Source organism: Oncorhynchus nerka, unplaced genomic scaffold (assembly GCF_034236695.1).
Source record: "Oncorhynchus nerka isolate Pitt River unplaced genomic scaffold, Oner_Uvic_2.0 unplaced_scaffold_1308, whole genome shotgun sequence".
NCBI classification, from domain to species: domain Eukaryota; kingdom Metazoa; phylum Chordata; class Actinopteri; order Salmoniformes; family Salmonidae; genus Oncorhynchus; species Oncorhynchus nerka.
In genome coordinates this window covers 34831-55657 of record NW_027040041.1, presented here as the reverse complement: position 1 = coordinate 55657, position 20827 = coordinate 34831, and the positions used below count along the sequence as shown (strand labels likewise).

The following is a 20827-nucleotide window of genomic DNA, read 5'->3' as shown; positions in this document are numbered from 1 at the left end:
TGTTCCCCGGCTCTCTCTCTCTCTTCCTGGCACACTGCCCATCTGACCAATGCCAGTCTATAGCTGTATCTACCTCAACAGAGTGAGACCTGCATCTAATCATAATGTAGGTTATAATACAGTCTCCATAAGCTTTTATTGAGTCCTCTGACCAGGAAGTACGTTACAGATTATTTATGATTTCTTAATGCTATGACTCATTCAAGTGGACGTGCCCTGCCATTAACCTTGATCCATGCAAATGCTATACAAGTCAAGGCTCGAAGTCAAATAGTGATGTTTATTTTCAGCGTAGTAATTCATATGCCCAATGAATAGCAACTGCCTGGATTTTGAAAAGACTTAAGAGGATCCAGTCAACATAAAATCTACTGTTTTCCATCATTAAATCATTTAACTCTCCTTATGGATCATTTAGATTCCTCAGGAAGTCTGGCTGCCTCCTTCTTCCGTATCATAAAATCTACTGTTTTCCATCATTAAATCATTTAACTCTCCTTATGGATCATTTAGATTCCTCAGGAAGTCTGGCTGCCTCCTTCTTCCGTATCAAGTGTTTATTGGGAGAATGTAAGAGGACCTGCAATGTGTTTTGTTTGAGATGGCTGCCTCGCTTCTAGTCCCACAAGCATTTCGCTACACTAGCAATAACATCTGCTCACCATGTGTATGTGATCAATACAATTTGATTTGATAAGAAAATTTGGAATATAGCTTCCCGTTCTTACAAGATGTCAGTGATATGAAAGGACGAGACACAGTATGTCATACTTAACTGTAAAGTGCTTTTTTATATTTTTCATGGGCCTCATCAGGTAGTAGAACACTGTAATCTTTTAAATCCTGCAAATGCCACCTGCTATTTCATAAGGCCAATGCCAAGAGACACTAATATTTCATCAGGAGTGCTGTGCTATCAATGATGCGGATCAGAGGGCCAGTTTAGCCTGTGGAGCCAGTCTGCTCTGCATGGAGACATAGATACTCCAGGGTTGTGTTCATTAGGCACCAAATGGAAGAAAAACAGACTGAAACAGGGACAGATTGCCTGAATTGTCCAATAAGAAGCTCAATTTATTTTTGCTCCGTTGCATAATGTAAAACGTTTTTTTTTGTTACATACCCTAATGAGCATAACCCAAGGCTGAGTGCTGAGCACACCCCACACGTTCCATGGTGACTCACCTATGAGCTCATCTCTGGTGCCGAGTTCACAGAGTTCACAGTTATGTCTTGTCCTGCTTGGCTTTTGAAAGAAATAGAGTATCTACAAGGTAGAATTGATTCCGATGTTTCTCTGCTAGTAGCAGTATCTGGTCAGTACAGGGACTGTGAAGGCCTCTTGGGTTGTATCTCTTCTTTATTAATTTCATTCTTCCATCGTTTTGGGTGGTTAGGATCAGGGATGATGTCAGTGTTATTTTTTACTAGATTTTAAACAAAAGATACAACAGATAGCTTCTCATTTGGAAATTCTGGGACACATGAAAGTGTCAGTCACCCATTGTTGGCTAAGTAAATGTCTCTCTAAACAGCCTATGTGTATTTCAAAGCTGTTAGTATGAGCAAACTGATACTGAAAAACATTGCCTGCAGTGTCAGTTTCTTTTTAAACTCACTTCACTGCTTCTGTCTGTCTGTCTGTCTGTCTGTCTGTCTGTCTGTCTGTCTGTCTGTCTGTCTGTCTGTCTGTCTGTCTGTCTGTCTGTCTGTCTGTCTGTCTGTCTGTCTGTCTGTCTGTCTCATCTCACAGCATGGCTGGTGTACTGAGTGTATTGTATGGGTTTGTGCCATTACTTTCTGTAATTGAGAGAAGAGATGGTTAGTTGAGATAAACCATGTCATACTGTACACTCATAATTGTAACTGTAAATGTGCAATATCATTTGGAACCATGCCAAGTAGATTCTGTCATCACACTGCGTTCTCTCTCTTTCTCTCTCAATTTTCTATTGCTTTATTGGCATGACATATCAATGTACATATTGCCAAAGAGTACTTTGGAAATTATTAATTAACAATATCAATAAAAACATAATTAAACATAATATTTCAAGATTGCCACAAACAGGACAATCAGTAAGAACAGTAATCAAGTGTGGGGGGATGGGGTTGTTTTTTACTAATGAGAATGAGAAGATGAGAAAATAATGTAATAACAGGAAGATGTGAAGGTTGGAAGGTCTAACAGACAATGCCTCTCTTTATGGCCTCTCTCTCTGTGTGTGTCTGTCTGTCTCTTTCTCTCTGTATCTCTCTCTTTCTCTCACTCACTCTCTCTGTCTCTCTCTCTCTGTGTCTGTCTCTCTTTCTCTGTCTCTCTGTATCTCTCTCTTTCTCTCACTCACTCTCTCTGTCTCTCTCTCTCTGTGTGTGTCTGTCTGTCTCTCTTTCTCTCACTCTCTCTGTCTCTCTCTCTCTCTGTGTCTGTCTCTCTTTCTCTCTGTCTCTCTGTCTCTCTCTCTCTGTGTGTGTCTGTCTGTCTCTCTTTCTCTATGTATCTCTCTCTTTCTCTCACTCCCTCTCTCTGTCTCTCTCTCTCTCTGTGTCTGTCTCTCTCTCTCTTTCTCTCACTCACTCTCTCTGTCTCTCTCTCTCTGTGTGTGTCTGTCTGTCTCTCTGTATCTCTCTTTCTCTCACTCTCTCTGTCTCTCTCTCAATTCAATTTCAATGTAAGGGCTCTATTGGCACGGGAAACATATAATTTTCCATTGCCAAAAGCAGTGAAATAGATAATAAACAAAAGTGAAATAAACAATAAAAATAACAGTAAACATTACACTTCCAAAAGTTCCAAAAGAATAAAGACATTTCAAATGTCATATTATGTCTATATACAGTGTTGTAATGATGTGCAAAGTGTTAAAGTACAAAAGGTCAAATAAATAAACATAAATATAGGTTGTATTTACAATGTGTCAGCGTATGCGCTACTGGTGTTGAAGTCAGGTGCAGGAGAGCAGAGAGTTGTGATCAGACTTTATTTGGGCAGAAGCACAACAAACGGACACAACAGCATCAAACCTCCAGCCAAAAAGCAAAAGAGAAATGCGCAAAATAGCGTCACAAAACAAACGCAATAATCCAACCTCCTATGGGTTACACAATAATACCCAGGGGGGAAACAACCAGCCTGAACATGTAACAAAAACAACAGAGGAATATATATATACAATGTGATTAGGGAATGTAAACCAGTTGTGCGGGAACAAGACAAAACAAATGGAACAATGAAAAATGGAGCGCGATGGCTAGAAAGCCGGTGACGCCGACCGCCGATCGCCGCCCGAACAAGGAGAGGAGCCGACTTTGGTTAAAGTCGTGACACAATGGTGTTTGTTCTTCACTGGTTGCCCTTTTCTTGTGGCAACAGGTCACAAATCTTTCTGCTGTGATGGCACACTGTGGTATTTCACCCAATAGATATGGGAGTTTATCAAAATTGGATTTGTTTTCAAATTCTTTGTGGGTCTGTGTAATCTGAGGGAATATGTGTCTCCCATGGTCATACATTTGGCAGTTCCTACCTCACTTTATGGGCAGTGTGTATATAGCCTGTCTTCTCTTGAGAGCCAGGTCTGCCTTCAGCGGCCTTTCTCAATAGCAAGGCTATCCTCACTGAGTCTGTACATAGTCAAAGATTTCCTTAATTTTGTGTCAGTCACAGTGGTCAGGTATTCTGCCACTGTGTACTGTATGTTTAGAGCCAAATAGCATTCTAGTTGTGTGTCAAGTAATTATATTTTTGTTTTCTCGTGATTTGGTTGGGTCTAATAGTGTTGCTATCCTGGGGCTCTGTGGGGTCTGTTTGTGTTTGTGAACAGAGTCCCAGGACCAGCTTGCTTAGGGGGCTCTTCTCCAGGTTCATCTCTCTGTAGGTGATGGCTTTGTTATGGAAGGTTTGGGAATCACTTCCTTTTAGGTGGTTTTAGAATTTAACGTCTCTTTTCTGGATTTTGATCAGTAGCGGGTATCGCATCTGCATGCATTATTTGGTGTTCTACGTTGTACACTGAGGATATTTTTTCAGGATTCTGCATGCCGAGTCTCAATTTGGTGTTTGTCCCATTTTGTGAATTCTTGGTTAGTGAGCAGACCCCAGACCTCACAGCCATGAAGGTCTCTCTCTCTCTCTCTCTCTCTCTCTCTGTCTCTCTCTCACTCTCTCTCTCTCTCTCTTTCTCTGTCTCTCTCTTGCTCTCTCTCTCTTTCTCTCTCTCTCTCTCTGTCTCTCTCTAGCTCACTCTATCTGTCTCTCTCTTTCTCTATCTCTCACTGTCTCTCTCTTGCTCTCTCTCTCTCTCTTTCTCTCTCTCTGTCTCTCTCTCTCTCTCTCTAGCTCACTCTATCTCTCTCTCTCTTTCTCTATCTCTCGCTGTCTCTCTCTTTCTCTCTCTCTCTTTCTCTGTATCTCTCTCTCTCTCTCTCTCCTCTCTCTCTCTCTGTCTCTCCCTCTCTTTCTCTCTCTGTGTCTCTCTTTCTCTCACTTTCACTTAATGCCTTCTCCATTTCCTTTTCCTATTATCTGTCTCTTGCCAGTTGTTCCTCTGCTATCTCTCAATATTTTTATGTAATATTTTTTCTCTGTGGAATTTACCATAGACATAAATCTACTCACTGTGTGACTCATCTTTTTTGCAGGGTTATGATCATCTTGCACTATCCCTTTAATTGGGAGATGTACTGTATATCCCCCACTATCTCTTTAATTAGTAGATGTATATCTAAGTGCAACAGAGCAGTGGCAGGCTACTTAAGGATATCAATGTCTCTAATGGTTATACTCTGGTGTGCTGTTTGGCTGAGTTACATGAGTTATATACAATGACTGCATCCTCCATAGAAAACGACTTGCACTAGTTCTATGGCCCAGTCATAAACAGCAGCCACTGAAACCAAAACAGAATAAAAGCATCTCACACAACAATGCTGATCAGACATACAGTCTACAAACAATGTACTTAGGCAAAGCTAGAGAGCTCATGCAGGAAATTACATATACCACATTCTTCTAGTCTTCTGTTGCTTTCGTCATGTTTTGACCACAGGCTCTGCCTTTTCCAGTTTAGGTTGAATTTACTGCGACCTGTGCTGATGTTGGGGACCGACTGTAAAACAGAATATAGGCCCTAAAGGCCTAGAATGACGCTAGAATGTGCTTCACATCACTCTTTCTTGGCTCCCTTGTATTAAAGCTACATTTCATGCAAACATACTGAGCCACATCAGAGTCTTTTTAGGACAAATACTTACAGGAAGTTATACCATATCTTGTTACAGCAGAGCAGTATGCTTTCCAGGGGGTCATAGGCCTCTATAGATAGTGTCTGTGGGAAACGCTACCCCATAACGATGACTCAAGGTGAGACTCCGTGGTGTCTGATAGACTCAACCACCCCTCCTGTTCCCCCCCCTTCCCCCACAATTATCAGACAGATAGGAGAAACCACCCTCCCCACACCAGCCCCCACAGGAGGACAGTCTCGTAATAGCAGACGTTTAGCCAGACACTCTGACAGGGAGTGCTAATGGTCTGATTCATGACCAGCGGATACTATGAAGCCATGCGTCACCACTCTGGAAATGAGCTGGGGTTCCTTTACCCTATTAGCTCAATTTGTTTGAAATCTAGGTCTGTCTGTCTGTCTGTCTGTCTGTCTGTCTGTCTGTCTGTCTGTCTGTCTGTCTGTCTGTCTGTCTGTCTGTCTGTCTGTCTGTCTGTCTGTCTGTCTGTCTGTCTGTCTGTCTGTCTGTCTGTCTGTCCTCCCTCTTTTTCATACAAACTATCTTTGTCACTGTATGACAGTAACAATTTATTCAACAAATCTCAAGCTTTCAACATATTATCTTCTCAACCAATAAATGCTTCTTCTTGTAGCAGTGTTGTACTTATTTATTTACTATGAAGATAGTGTAGATAATACTTCAATTAAAATGATGATAATGCCCTTTTAGTGTTAGAGCTGTTTGAAAAGACCAGCTGAAATTTTAGGAGGTTTTGGTGGGATGGAGTTTTGGCCTGCCTGGTGACATCACAATTAGTTAGACCAATAAGAAAGAGAGTTTCTGCCAATAAGAGTTAGTTTTCCCCTCTCCACTCAGACCACTCCCAGACAGTCTGAGCAAAACTCTTGTTTGTGAAATTGCTCTTTGTTAAGAAGCTATTTTGGTTCCTTTTGACGATTTTAATTGAAAACAATTACAGTAAGGTACTTTAAAGTTCCCCAGAAATGCTTTGATATTTAAATAAAAACGTCTGCTTTGGACCTTAAAGATATCAGTCTAGAGGTCTGTGGTAACCATGTCATGGTAGTGGTAGCCTGTTCTGTCTCTGTTAGTCTGAGGCAGCCTTGAAATGAACTTCCTCATGTGTAGTACTGTGTTGTTGCTGTCGGTGTGGTACTGTCATTGTTGCTGTCGGTGTGGTACTGTCATTGTTGCTGTCGGTGTAGTACTGTTATTGTTGCTAAGGGTGTTTCTGTGTGTGTTTTGTGTGTGTGTGTATGCATGTCTTCTCTCTCTGTGTGTGTGTGTGTGTGTGTGTGTGTGTGTGTGTGTGTGTGTGTGTGTGTGTTTTCAGACCCGGAGTGGGCGTCCTACACCCTGGGTGTGTTTGTGTGTCAGAGCTGCTGGTCTCCATAGAAACATCTCCCAGATCAGCAAAGTCAAGTCTGTCCTGCTGGACCCATGGAGTGATGCAGAGGTAGAGGTGAGTCTGTCCTGTTGGATCCATGGAGTGATGCAGAGGTAGAGGTGAGTCTGTCCTGTTGGATCCATGGAGTGATGCAGAGGTAGAGGTGAGTCTGTCCTGTTGGATCCATGGAGTGATGCAGAGGTAGAGGTGAGTCTGTCCTGTTGGATCCATGGAGTGATGCAGAGGTAGAGGTGAGTCTGTCCTGTTGGATCCATGGAGTGATGCAGAGGTAGAGGTGAGTCTGTCCTGTTGGATCCATGGAGTGATGCAGAGGTAAAGGTGAGTCTGTCCTGTTGGATCCATGGAGTGATGCAGAGGTAGAGGTGAGTCTGTCCTGTTGGATCCATGGAGTGATGCAGAGGTAGAGGTGAGTCTGTCCTGTTGGATCCATGGAGTGATGCAGAGGTAGAGAGTTGAGTTTGCTATTGGTTCTGTGTTTGTGTTTGTGTGTTTGTGTGGTGTGGTGTGTTTGTGTGGTGTGGTGTGTTTGTGTGGTGTGTGTGTGTGTATGGGGGGCAGTGTTGTGTGGGCAGCCTCTCAGCCCTAATTCTGGCAGGTAATTGATGGAGGAAGGGAAAGAAGGGAGATGGAGACTAAATGAACTAAAGGAAGGCAGAATGAGAGAAAAAGGGGTGGGAGGTTAGAGATAAGGGGGAGGTGTCAAGGCTTGGTATTGATCTGTGCATGCCAGCACAGTGTATATGTATGTGCATGTATGCATGAGTGTATGTGTCAATGGAACATCTCTTTCTCTCTGTGATTGTAGTTCATGGCGTCCAACGGAAACAATGCTGCTAAAGCCAAATATGAACAGAAGGTGCCTGTTTTCTACTACCGTCCAACACACACAGACTGCCAGTAAGTGTCTTGGTCCCTGGCCCTACTACCGTCCAACACACATAGACCTCTGGCCTTAACCACCCACCCCTTCATGCCATGATTCAGGTCGCTCAGCTGGGTCACCCTCTGTCTGAGTGACCGCTCCACTCACTGTCCCTCTAAACACTGTAACATAACACAATACAAAGGCTAGATTTTTAACCAACATGAACAAATGTCTAATGTCCTGGCTTACCAAACTTCACCAAACATGACCAACTTTAAGCTTGTGGTCATCTCATTGGCACACCAGTAAAATGACAACCTCTCAAAGACTAAATTGGTTATAGTCATATGGAGGAAGCTCCACTTAGAGTCTAGGAGGTAGAACCATTACCAGATGTTGGTTACCTACACAGGTTCCTCCTTTCAGGTGTGCAATGTTTAGTCATCACTGGCCGAGGCCAGAGGAAAGGCAACAGTTTGGAATGCAGCCACAGTGCAGTCATTGTCTTACGTCATATCGCTCGAGTATTCCGCTTGCTGTGTAGGCTGTCCTACGAGTGTAGGAGAGACGCTACCGGATGTAAGATAATGGCCCAAGTGTTGACAGTACCCTTCTAAATGGAGTCCTCAGCCTGGTTCTCCTGGGGGATAACAGTCCCACTGGGCACAGACGTTAGTTCAACGTCTAGTTTTGATTTACATTTGGTTGAGTTGTCAACTAACGTGAATTCAATGTCAAATCAGAAAAACATTTCAAAATGTCATTGGATTTAGATTTATTTTCAAATCTAACTTGTTTTCACCACATTGATTCAATCACACATATTTTGGGGGTTGAAATGACGTGGAAATAATGTTGATTCAACCAGTGAATGGTCCCCAGTGATATCAATAACAACACAATCACCAATAATATTTTAAGCTGCTACACAGGGCTTTTACTGCTGGGGAGATGTGGGAAGGTATTTTTAGAGGTGAGAGGCAACCACACGCAATACAGTAGAGCGATAAGAGAGAAGAGAGGAGGATTGATGAGCTTGTGGTAGAGAGACTAGAAAGAGTAGAATACATGAGAGGAGAGGAGGATTGATGAGGTGTGGTAGAGAGACTAGAAAGAGTAGAATACACAAGAGAGAGAGAGACAGAGCAAACAAACACACACAGTCTCAGGCGTTATACGTTTATGTTTGTTCATATTGTGTGCATTTTAAGACATATTACTGATAAGACAGACAGGGAGAAGAGAGAGAGATAGTGAGGGAAATATTATTTGACAGGACAGAGAAGCAATATAGTATTTATAATATTTACAAGATAAGTACACCATTATACACTCACTGGATGAGAACTCCAGGGTTGTGTTCATTAGGCACCAAACGGACTGAAACAGGGAGTAACTATCTGGACTGATTCAATAAGAAATACTCCTTTTTGTGTTCCGTTGCAAACCCTGATCTGTCATCCATGTTGGTTAATCAGACTTTATTGACAGTGAATCTTTTCAAGCATAAACACAGTAAATATAGTAAACAAACACCAAGTGTTTCTGCAGGCTCCTTCGGGAACAGTGGATCAGAGCCAAATACGAGAGGAAGGAGTTTGTGTGTGTGGAGAGACAGGAGTCTTACTCTGCAGGTAAGACTGAGTACACACACAAACACATGCACATATGCATACAAACAAGCACGCATGCACACACACACACACACACACACACACACACACACACACACACACACACACACACACACACACACACACACACACACACACACACACACACACATACACACACACACACACACACACACACACACACACACACACACACACACACACACACACACACACACACAGCTGATCAGTAGTGAAAAGAAAGAAAGAAAGAGATAAATAGTGAGTGGGAAAAGAGAGAGAACAAAGAAAGAAAAAGAGATCTCAACATTCCTCTCTTTCCTGGAAATCCATTAAAATAATATCAAAGGCCATTCAACTTTGAGAGATTTGACTGTGAGTTTTTTCTCGTGCTTCTTTCCATTCCTGTGGATTCATCAATGCTATGCCTACATCATGTTATCTCAGGACCACATGAGCAGTGAAGAGCTGTTACCTGGAAACGGTAATAAGATAAGCCTTGTGCCGCCTTGTCATCTCGCTTCAGCGACCGCCACATTGTTGTCCTTTCCTCTACTAAACCCCTCTGTGATGCAGAAAGCGAGACAGAAATGTGCTAACAGGGTTGGGTAGTTTCTAAATGTAATCCGTTAGTTACTAGTTACCTGTTCAAAATTGTAATCAGTAACGTAACTTTTGGATTACCCAAACTCAGTCACATAAATCAGATTATTTTCAGTTACTTTTGGATTACTTTACCCTTAAGAGGCATTAGAAGAAGACAAAAAGGATCCATCAAACACATTTGGTGTGTCATCATATCGGTCTCTGACTTGTGGTGAGACTCACTCAGGTGGAACAAACTGAAACTTAGCCTTTTTTTCAATGCTGAATTGAAAAACCATTAAGAAAACAGAATGGTGTGATGTATTTTTTTTCACAAATATCCTTTCTGAATTTAAAAGTAATCCAAGCAGTAATCATCTACTTATTACAATATTTTTTGGGGGCAAACAGATGTCATGTCTTTGGCTATGCCGGATTAGATGATATGACATGCTATTCTATAAAATAATTTCTCCGTAATTAATATTACCTGATTGAGCTAATCATGTAAATGTAATTAACTAGAGTGTCGGGCATAACAAAATAATATTTATAGAGCTGTTATCTTCCGAATAAACTCTTAAAGACCTAGTGATATTTTACATCAATAGCAGTCAATATTAATCGTCATCTTAATTCAGTCTCATCTGAAAGTGGTAAATTCTTGGTTATCTGCACGAACCCTGGCTCACAAGTTGAATCAGCAATACAAAATTGGGTTTAATTATTTATTTACTAAATACCTAACTAATCACACAGAATTACACATACACATAATTAAATCATAACTTGATTCCAAATTACGTCATAAAGGAAAACGTCCTAGCGGGCGGAACAGATATGACAGCTTGTTACACAAAGGAAAATGGGCTGGGTTTGAGTGAAAGAGCGGGAAGACTGAGGAACAAAGGGAAGAAGCTGTGCTATCGTAAATACAGTATCTTATGCATTCTAAATGACCGCCCATTTGGAAAAAGGAAAATGCAATAAATATTTACTCTGAGCTGCGCTTGGTAGGTTGGTGGTAGATGGGAGGCCGTGTTGCCCACCGAGTCCTTTGAAGAATGTCTCTGGTTGTCAATTGGATACGTTGTTGTAACGTCGTTGGGTGATAGACGGAATACTCTGTCTGTTCCTTCCTAACCCTCGTTGCATCTGCTGTTGCTAACTCAACGGCTAGGAGGTATCACTTCTGTATTGAATAAAAGTTCAAAGTTCATATCATTCGCAACCAAAGCTCACGCTGATGTTGGCTTCGTTCTGTAGTTATTAGCTGAACCATTCTGTCATAGGACCGTCGTCCTACATCCTCGGAACAGGAGGTTATATTGTCATCAAGGGCTTATATAGGAAGGAGAAGAGGCGTGTTTGAAAAGTTTTATATCCCATGTCCCTTCACAGGGCGTGCCACTGATTGAGCAGAGCCTATTTTATGAAAACCCAAATCTCACATTTTAAAAGCTAAAATCGCATTTCATCACAAATAATTTAATATTCAAACATTTAAATTGAACAACAATTCAATGTGAATCTGATAACTCCACTGTAGAGTTTGTCATCTTATCATTGATGAGAATGTCTCAGATGACAACCGAACTGACATCATATTCATTAAGTACCACAGCATATGTTCAATTGGTCAGATTACAGAATATAGTTCATTTCCCCCCACCTTCTGATGTTCCCAGAATCTCTATGTTAACCAAGGGTTTTGCAAATGAAACATCAGTAGGGTAGAAGAGGAAAAAGGAGGAAAGAGGTATTTATGACTGTCATAAACCTATCCCCCAGGCCAAAGTCATGACACAGATTACCACCTTGACCCAGCCTCAGCAACACACACACAAACACACACACACAGTCGGTCAGTCGGTTAGTCAATGTCAGTCGGTCAGTCAGTCAGTCATCATGTAGTCGTTCATCATCATTATCTCTCTGATGAGTGTCTCTGTCCTCTTTGCTGCCAAAGAGGAATCAAACTTAAAGGGATAGTTTGGATTTTGCTGACTTCCTGAGTCAGATGAACTCGTGGATGAAGCTGGACTCTGGGGAGCATGTCAGTCTTTGTGCTAACGCCAGTTAGCATTGGCTCGCAAAAATACCTCACCAAAATAACTTCCTTCATACTGGATGCAGATATGTAAAAATGATATCCACAAGTTAATCTGACTCCGGGGAAGTCAGCAAAACCTCTTTAACATGGTCACTCACACTCCTACTCCCAGTGACTCACTCTGGTTCTTGTCTCAGCTGACTCTGGTGTTAGATCTGACCTGGAGTCTGTCAGCTCTGATCTCTGTTAGCACTAATGGTACTATAGAGAGTGATATGGCTGTACCAGGATTGTGCCAGTGGCTGAGTGGCGGGCGTGTTCTGGGTTTATCGATCTCTCGCTCTCTATCTGTCTCTCTGTTTATCTATCTATCTAGCTGTCTCTCAGTTACTCTCTCTCGATCTCTCTCTATTTATCTATCTATCTAGCTCTCTGTCTACCTCCCCCTCTCTCTCTCTCTGTCTCTGCTTCTCTGTTCCTCTCTCTGTTTCTATCTATCTATCTATCTATCTATCTATCTATCTATCTATCTATCTCTGCATATGTCTCTCTGTTCCTCTCTGTTTCCTCTTAATCTTTATTTCACTCTCTCGTATTTTCTCCTTTTCCCTCTATCCACCGTTCTCTCTCTCTCTCTCTCGCGCTCTCTCTCTCTCTCTCTCTCTCTCTCTCTCTCTCTCTCTCTCTCTCTCTCTCTCTCTCTCTCTCTCTCTCAGAGCATGATGACTTCATCACTACACCAAGCAGAGGGGGAGGGAGGGATGGAGAAAGAGGTGGGGGATGGAGAGAGGGAGGAAAGAAGGGGAGGGAGGGATGGAGAGAAAGAGGTGGGGGATGGAGAGGGAGGAAAGAAGGGGTAGGTAGGGATGGAGAGGAAGAGGTGGGGGATGGAGAGAGGGAGGAAAGAAGGGGAGGTAGGGATGGAGAGAAAGAGGTGGGGGATGGAGAGAGGGAGGAAAGAAGGGGAGGTAGGGATGGAGAGAAAGAGGTGGGGGATGGAGAGAGGGAGGAAAGAAGGGGGAGGTAGGGATGGATAGAAAGAGGTGGGGGATGGAGAGAGGGAGGAAAGAAGGGGAGGTAGGGATGGAGAGAAAGAGGTGGGGGATGGAGAGAGGGAGGAAGAAGGGGGAGGTAGGGATGGAGAGAAAGAGGTGGGGGATGGAGAGAGGGAGGAAAGAAGGGGGAGGTAGGGATGGAGTAAGTAAGGAAGAGAGGGAGGGAGGGATGGAGAGAAAGAGGTGGGGGATGGAGAGAGGGAGGAAAGAAGGGGGAGGTAGGGATGGAGAGAAAGAGGTGGGGGATGGGAGAGGGAGGAAAGAAGGGGGAGGTAGGGATGGAGAGAAAGAGGTGGGGGATGGAGAGAGGGAGGAAAGAAGGGGGAGGTAGGGATGGAGTAAGTAAGGAAGAGAGGGAGGGAGGGATGGAAGAATAAAGGCAGTACTTGTGTTTCTTACTTCCAGCACGTTTCCCTTGATATCAACCTGGCCAGATTGTATGATTTGCTTCAGTTCTGTGATTGATGACATCAGCCGACGTTGACTATTTAAACTGCAGTGGTGTGTTTGATCTGCACATGTGCCAGCACCAGCAGTGCAAGCCTCTCTATGCTTATGTGTGAGTAAACTGAAAGTATGATCTTAGAAACAGTTTTCACATACTAACTCTACATGTTCAAACTCAGAATCAAACAGGCTTCCCCAAATAACATGGTCGCTGTAGTACAATGTTTATTTTGATTTCAGATGTGTTTATAAACAATATTACAGTTTTTCTCAGTCGCTTTGGTGCATTTTTCACATCATCCCTAACATGTGCAAAATAATAAGTGCATTTCTCAGAACAATTTGTACAAACTGCAATATACAATAGATATGTTTCTAAAGCTAGTCAGTCACTAAAAATCCTTAGTACATCTCTCAAAAGTAAATATTCATGCCAATGATCATGTCAGTGTCATCAGAATGATAAGTCATTGAGTCATTGTTCACGAACAAGGTCGTCAAAATGTTTAGGCATGTTGTCAATGTAACTGTGTACTCTGACAGTATTACCTGATGTAAACTTAGGCTACAGTTTGGATGACAGCTACTGTATTGAAAATGCACAAGGCTGCACTTCTATGGCATATATCAATTTTAACAGTGCTATTTACTTATTACTGTATGTGGGTTATTGATTGAAAGAGACTGGACAACCCAAGAGGCACAAAGGAAAAAAAACTAAATTAGAAAGAAACACCGGAAACCACCACTAAGGCACAACTTTTCCCGCAGCACTGTCTCTACACATCCAGACGTTCCTGTCTGTCGGCCCACATATTCTCATCCACATCACACCGGATATTTTCCCTTCCAATGCAACGTGGAAAGAATCTTTTGGAATGCCTTATCCATCCTCTGCAGGCGTCTACTGTGATGTCCTCACATGCTGCATCCATTGCAGCCAGCAGGGTCATCTGTGTGTGTGGCTAACGATCGTACACCTTCCACCTCCATGCTGAAAATAACTCCTCAATTTGCTTAAGGAATGGTGAATAAGGTGGGAGGAATTTTATGAGCATCCTCGGGTGGGTCACAAACCATTGCCTTATGTTTGATCGATGGAAACTCACATTATCACAAATGACCACATACTTTGGCAAATCCTCTCTAAACAGACCCTCTCATCATCAGGGATGAGAGCCCTGTAGAAGAGTCTCTAAAAAAGTTGAGTAGATGCTGGGTGTTGTATGGCCCTATAAGGGGATATGGGTTAGGACACCATGCTCCGAAATAGCAGCACACATGGTGATATTTCCTCCCGTTGGCCTGGCAAATCCACAGTAGCTCTGTGACCGATGATATTCCGACCCCGTCTTCTGCATGTGGGAGGGTTAACTTGATTCCAACTCCATTATACACTATATCCCAGAACACACAGTTGAATTTGTTTTGGTAAGGAAGAGTGACATAACATGTACATATATTGCATGTTCCTTCCACCTTCCACCAGGCTATGAGGGTGGCCAGTCCTCTTCTGGCTGTGCCAGGTGGAGATTATAAACCTAGAGAGGAACCAGGCTATGAGGGTGGCCAGTCCTCTTCTGGCTGTGCCAGGTGGAGCCTATGTCCTCTTCTGCCTCTTCCTCTGTTTTGCCTTCCACCATGCATCCTTGCTCCTCTTCTTCCTCCTCCTCTTGGCTGTTGACCCTGTTCATTTCCTGGTCCATCCATTATTGGAAAATTGCAACTCTGTGTTTTTGGTCTGTCTATATATGCTTGCCAATTGATTCTTCATGAGATGCACCTTTGAGAAATGTAGACAACTGATTGATTGTTGGTTGAACTAACACTTTACATTCCTTCATGAGTGAGGGTCAATTTCACCTGCACGATTCATCAATTCACGTTTTTGTACAAAAGGTCTAATAGAAATGTGTAAAACTATGCTTGACAGTTTATGACAAATAGTTCAACAATTTTGCATGTAATGGCTTATGCAAGGAACTAATGCCTAGATGTTTTGATTGGTAAGACTATTCAACAGAGAACCATCTACTACATTTTGATCAACATGACATGAGCAATTGATAATGTGGAAAAAAGCTGACACTTGTACATTATCAATTGCAATTTGCTCTAAAGGAATAAGAAATTGCTTTAATGATGTGCACAAGTGACTAGATGATTTGAAATTTGTACAAGTAGTTTCAAGAATTGCACTTTTGATCTAAGAAATGCACCAAAGCGACTGAGAAAAACTGTATTAGGGACATCCTTCTTCCTTCACAACATGTAAACATCAAATTATTATATTAATCTGACTATTCACCATAATCGTATTATTGTGTGCATACTCAGTGCCAGCCGTCTTCCTATTGGTCAGTCACCGGGACTGGCTCGTACCACCAGCCACACTACACGATAAAGGGTGAAATAATTGTGACACTGACATAACTTTGTTATAGCCTACGACCACATCAGACCCCGTCACATTGAACGAGCCAAGATGTCCGACCGTAGACCCCGTCACACTGAACGAGCCAAGATGTCCGACCGTAGACCCCGTCACACTGAACGAGCCAAGATGTCCGACCGTAGACCCCGTCACACTGAACGAGCCAAGATGTCCGACCGTAGACCCCGTCACACTGAACGAGCCAAGATGTCCGACCGTAGACCCCGTCACATTGAAGGAGCCAAGATGTCCAACCGTAGACCCTGTCACACTGAACGAGCCAAGATGTCCGACCGTAGACCCCGTCACACTGAAGGAGCCAAGATGTCCAACCGTAGACCCTGTCACACTGAACGAGCCAAGATGTCCGACCGTAGACCCCGTTACACTGAACGAGCCAAGATTTCCGACCGTAGACCCCGTCACACTGAACGAGCCAAGATATAAGAATAATTTGCAACCTAAGAATGTTCTCACGACGTGGACAATTGTTCTGGGACGGCAAAATGGTGGTATAAGACAGCTAAAATCGTAGTCTGCGTAGGCTTTAAGGAGAATGGAACACTTTCACAGCAGTATTAACTGAGATGCAATGTCACTCTGCTATTCAGTCTTCAGTCTCATTCTTACAAACTGTTGTCTGTCTTTTAGTGCATTTCAGATTAATGGGATTTGATAGTTTGATATTAATACTCTATTCACGTGTGTGTGTGTGTGTGTGTGTGTGTGTGTGTGTGTGTGTGTGTTGGCAGTGCAGGGCAGTGACAGTGACAGTCCTAGTTGTCTCTGTCTGTTGGCTGAGACTTAGTGAGGACAGAGAGGCCAGTGACAGAAACAGACAGGGAGCACAAAGCCATGGTGTGTGTGCCTGCTGAATAGGGCAGAGTGTTGATTTCAGCATTGATCGTAATGTTGGAAGAAGCCATTGATCTCTGCTGAGACAATTCAAGGTGAATTATTCATGCCAGCTAAAGGCCAATACGACAGACATCACCACATTGACCCAGCCTCACACACACACACACACACACACACACACACACACACACACACACACACACACACACACACACACACACACACACACACACACACACACACACACACACACACACACACACACACACACACACACACAGGCTCTACTGGACCCAAGCTTCACTACTGAATCCTGTTATTTTATTTTGTGGCTCCCCCTTTTACGCTCTCCTCATCTCCTTCTCTCTCCTCATCTCCTTCTCTCTCCTCCTCTCCTTTGCTCCTTTGTCTTTGGAATGGGACCCCTGTGGCTCCTCTCCTTCCAGGGTACCGAGAGGGGTTTCTATGGAAACGGGGCCGAGATAACGGACAGTTCCTGAGTCGAAAATGTATTCTGTCAGAGCGGGATGGTGCTCTGAAGTACTACAACAAGCATGATGTGAGTGTAGTGCTATGTATATCTCTCTCTTTCTCCCCCCTTTCTCTATCTCTTTCTCTCTCTCTCTCTCTCTCACTTCCCTCGCTGTCTCCCCTCTCTATATCCCTCCCTCTCTCTTCCTCCCCCTCACTCTCTCAGACTTCTTCTCTCTCTTTGCATTTGTGAGTGTCTGAGTCTCATCCCAAATGCACTCTAAGGTCCTGAGCTGCAATTGCTTGAAATAACACACACCTTGGGAAATGTCAGGCATATTATAATTGCTTAGATCGTTATGCAAAATCTCCCATTTATCATACCCCCTTCCTCCTCTCGCTCCTCTTTCTCTTCCTCTTCCTCCTCATTCATTTCTCATCCTTTTCCCCGTCCTCCTCCTCTTCATTCCTTTCTCCTGACTATCTCTGACAATAGTACACTGTTATCGTCTCAAACTTCTGATTCTAATCTGCTCACATTCCCCAGTTGTTCTGTTCCACATAGTGACATTGTCTCCTACTTTGTATATCAACAAAAGATGCATGTTAACTCCAGTAACGTGTGATACCACATACCTCACCATAAACGTTGGCCACTCCCTGTCCCTGCTTCAAATACAAGTTCACCTTAACCACAGATCAGATTACTCTATTCCCAATCCTTACCTTAACCATCAGTCAAATGCAAAGAATATCTGACCCTTAATCAGTTGTTCAGGACAAATTCTACATACTCTACTTTCCACCAAAAGAAGACCTGGGTGTCAGTGAACATCATACCTCCCATACATTCTAGGCCTGATGGGGACAACACTGGCTTCAGCCACATAAAATAGTAAACCTTGCTAGTGACTATAGTTACTAGAGGAAGCTCATAGTTGATTGTTCTGCAGCCGAACAATGATGATGATGATGATGGTGGTAGTGGTGATGAATGGTGGTGATGATGGTGGGGGTGGTGATGATGATGGTGGGGGTGATGATGATGGTGGTGGTGATGATGAAGGTGGAGGTGATGGTGGTGGTGGTAGTGGTGGTGATGATGGTGGTAGTGGTGATGACGATGTAGATGGTGGTGGTTATGATGATGATGGTGGTAGTGATGATGATGGTGGTGGTGATAATGATGATGGTGGTGATGACGGTGGTGGTGATAATGGTGGTGGTGGTGGTGGTAGTGGTGGTGATGATGGTGGTGGTGGTGGTGATGACGATGAAGATGGTGGTGGTTATGATGATGATGATGGTGGTAGTGATGATGATGGTGGTGGTGATAATGATGATGGTGGTGATGACGGTGGTGGTGATAATGATGGTGGTGGTGGTGGTGATGATGGTGGTGGTGATAATGATGGTGGTTATGATGGTGGTGATGATGATGATGGTGGTAGTGATGATGATGTTGGTGGTGATGATGATGATGGTGGTAGTGATGATGATGTTGGTGGTGATGATGATGGTGGTGGTTATGATGATGATGATGGTGGTAGTGATGATGATGGTGGTGGTGATAATGATGATGGTGGTGATGACGGTGGTGGTGATAATGATGGTGGTGGTGGTGGTGGTGGTGGTGATAATGATGGTGGTTATGATGGTGGTGAGGATGATGATGGTGGTGGTGATGATGATGGTGGTGGTTATGATGATGATGGTGGTAGTGATGATGATGTTGGTGGTGATGATGATGGTGGTGGTTATGATGATGATGATGGTGGTAGTGATGATGTTGGTGGTGATGATGGTGGGGGTGGTGATGATGATGATGATGGTGGTGGTGATAATGATGGTGGTGGTGATGATGAAGGTGGAGGTGATGATGGTGATGATGGTGGTAGTGGTGGTGATGATGATGATGATGATGGTGGTGGTGGTGATGATGGTGGTAGTGGTGATGATGATGGTGGTGGTTATGATGATGGTGGTAGTGATGATGATGGTGGTGGTGATAATGATGATGGTGGTGGTGATAATGATGGTGGTTATGATGATGATGGTGGTGATGATGATGATGGTGGTGGTTATGATGATGATAGTGGTTATGATGATGGTGGTGGTAGTGATGGTGGTTATGATGATGATGGTGGTGATGATGATGCTGGTGGTGGTGGTGATGATGATGATGGTGGTGGTTATGATGATGATGATGGTAGTGATGATGATTTTGGTGTTGATGATGATGGTGGTGGTTATGATGATGATGATGATGGTGGTAGTGATGATGTTGGTGGTGATGATGATGGTGGTGGTTATGATGATGATGATGGTGGTAGTGATGATGTTGGTGGTGATGATGATGATGGTGGTGGTTATGATGATGATGATGGTGGTAGTGATGATGTTGGTGGTGATGATGATGATGGTGGTGGTGGTTATGATGATGATGATGGTGATGATGACGGTGGTGATGATGATGATGACGACGGTGGTGATGATGATGATGATGATGACAGTGATGATGATGATGATGATGACAGTGATGATGATGAATACTCTCCCTCCCCTGCCTTCTCTCCCTGTACAGGCCAGAGAGCCCAAGGCTCTGATGAAGATTCACACCCTGAATGCCTCCTTCCAGCCTGGGAAGATCGGCCAGCCTCACGGCCTGCAGGTCACCTATCTGAAGGACAACAGCACTAGGAACATCTTTGTCTACCACAAGGATGGCAAGGTGAGGTGAACACATTTGAGGCAATGTTGTGTGGTCGTTGGGTGTTCGCTTGGCTGCTGCTGGACACAAATAGACAGTCAGGAATGTACAGTCGACTCCTGGACCATGTTCATTAGGGTGCACAACAGAATAAAAAATAACATTTGGATCTAGAAACGAAAATGACGTCTGTTATTGGATGAGTTGAAGTAGTCCCTCCCTGTTCCAATGAGTTTTTCTTTTGTTTGGTGTCTAATGAACACGACCCTGAGCAATGCAGGTCAACAGTCCCATATCAAGTATGATGGGACTGTTGACCTGCATTGCTCAGGGTCGTGTTCAAGATGACATTCTCTTGACTTGCTCTGGATATCTGCATGCTCCGGAATGGTTCATTTGCATTCACACCAGTCCCACAAAATTACATTCATCTAGGTCATGTTTGTTCAGCACACTGTAGCAAAACATTTTTCAACGGAAAACATAAATGAGCATTTCTTATTGGTCAAGTTCAGTAAGTACCTCCCTGGTTCACTCAGTTTTAAAGCGTTTTCTTCTGTTTCCTGGACAACACCACCCAGGAGTGGACTGTCAGGAGTATTTGTGTTGTGAAGTGGCTGGCAGCTGAGTAGGAGTATATTTCCTCTGCAGGACATACTGTACATTGCAATTGCATGCCTTTAAATACACCGTTAACCCAGTAGGAAATACTCTGAAATCAAAGTCGACTACTGTTTACAGTAATGGTGGATTATTGCCAGGAAAGAGTCTCTATCGGGTGTCAGTGTGTATGGAGATTGGGTCGTGTTCAGTGTAGGTAGCCCATTGAACAGGACCCAGATCATGTTAGCATGTCTGTTGTGTTTTAAGGAAATGGTGGACTGGTTCAACGCCATCAGAGCAGCCAGATTTCACTACCTACAGGTCGCTTTCCCTGGGGCCCGTCACGCTGATGTGAGTCTCTCTCATTATCTTATTGTTCTCTCATGAATCCCGCAGTCCCTTCCTCTCTAGTATACACAGGTATTATATACAGCTGGCTCAATTCTGCTCCCTAACC

General features: G+C 43.4%; 1 pseudogene; it reads left to right on the top strand.

The window, feature by feature from the left end:
* The window catches only part of LOC135568952 (arf-GAP with dual PH domain-containing protein 1-like), a 66237-nt pseudogene that overhangs the window by 42747 nt on the left and 2663 nt on the right, over window positions 1–20827 (top strand).